This window comes from Elephantulus edwardii, unplaced genomic scaffold (genome assembly GCF_000299155.1).
Source record: "Elephantulus edwardii isolate Elephantulus edwardi_28Jun2011 unplaced genomic scaffold, EleEdw1.0 scaffold00201, whole genome shotgun sequence".
NCBI classification, from domain to species: domain Eukaryota; kingdom Metazoa; phylum Chordata; class Mammalia; order Macroscelidea; family Macroscelididae; genus Elephantulus; species Elephantulus edwardii.
Genome location: NW_006399951.1, coordinates 1,455,133 through 1,455,465, shown reverse-complemented (window position 1 = coordinate 1,455,465; position 333 = coordinate 1,455,133).

Sequence of the window (333 nt, the reverse complement as noted above, 5' to 3'; positions counted from 1 at the left end):
TGGTACACAATCCCCTACGCACATCCCCCAACCTCAAATATAATCCACTTTGCAACCCCCATTCCGTACTTTTACGATAAACATAATGCCCTAAAATATAATACTTTTAAACTATTCTCTCCCCCATAGACTTCAATGCCGTAAACATATTTCATCCAGTTTTTCTCAGTCTTATCCCCACCCCGATGTCAGCCTCATTCTACAACAGTGTAGGGCTCTGCTTTTAAGACTCGGAGCCTAAGCAACAGGTTTTGTCGAATACTGCCTCGTCTTGCAATAGATTTTCCCCCCTCCCCCCAATATATTTTTAAAATAAAATGTTCCCAGCAGCAA